This window comes from Tarenaya hassleriana, unplaced genomic scaffold (genome assembly GCF_000463585.1).
Source record: "Tarenaya hassleriana unplaced genomic scaffold, ASM46358v1 Cleome246, whole genome shotgun sequence".
Lineage (NCBI taxonomy): Eukaryota > Viridiplantae > Streptophyta > Magnoliopsida > Brassicales > Cleomaceae > Tarenaya > Tarenaya hassleriana.
In genome coordinates, this window is record NW_010965740.1 from 10,623 (window position 1) to 11,744 (window position 1,122).

Sequence of the window (1,122 nt, forward strand, 5' to 3'; positions counted from 1 at the left end):
CTATTCGGACATGTGTCATTTTGCGATACTGATCGCGTTGTATTTTCCGCTGCTTACTCGGATTTGATTTAAAACGTATTTTTGGATTTCGTAATTTCGCTTCCGCGATTTATTGTTTTATTTTATATCGTCCATGTGGCACAGCCCGTATACTATACACGGGTTACGGGTGTCACAGCGCAAGCTAAGGAACCCCGGTCACACCAGAAATCCAAACACGTACTCAGGCGATTTCACTTGATCAGAGAAATCATCGACAGAGGAAACGTGAAGATAAGCAGAGTGTCGACGGATGATAATATTGCCGACCCATTGACGAAGCATCTCCCTTCGTCAAAACATGATGGTCATGTTAAGGGTATGGGGATTAGATGCTTGTAGGATAGATCATAGAGCATAGTGGGAGATTGTTGGTTGTAATGCTCTAGGATGATCCGTGATATGACATTTTGACTTTGTATTGATTCATTGATTTATGAATGCATTACATTCCCATTATATGATTGGCATGTTTGTTATATTTCGGTATCCTTGAATCCTTATAGAATGATTCTAAACATCTTGGTCAGTTATCATTGTGGGAACAATGATGAATTAAGACTAGCATGAGGTGTGATCGATGTATTGGATGCATATCACAATCATGGGTACTCGTTGTGAACGAGTGACTAGATGACCCGCATGAGATTGTCACATGGACAGAGTCATGACTTGAATCTCATAAAGCGGTTCGTTCTTGGATCCTCAGACCTGAGGTTGGTTTAGTGCTCTATCATGTACTGTTTATGAGCTTTCTTTAGATACATTCGATGTATTGATACTTTCTATGGTTATATGAGAGTATTTGATTCATTACATGTTCTTGCATACTAGATCTGTTATGAAATCCGTGTATCATTATGAATGATACTAAACTCCCTAGTCTTGTGTCGTTATGGGAATAACGACATAATAAGACTAGTATGATGTGTGATTGATGATCATAGCGATGATCATAGGTATTAGATACGATCACTGTCATAGGTATTCGTTGAAGAACGGAATACTGGATTGACCCGCATGAGATTGTCACATGGACTAGAGTCATGACTTGAATCTCATATGACGGTTCCATGATTGGAT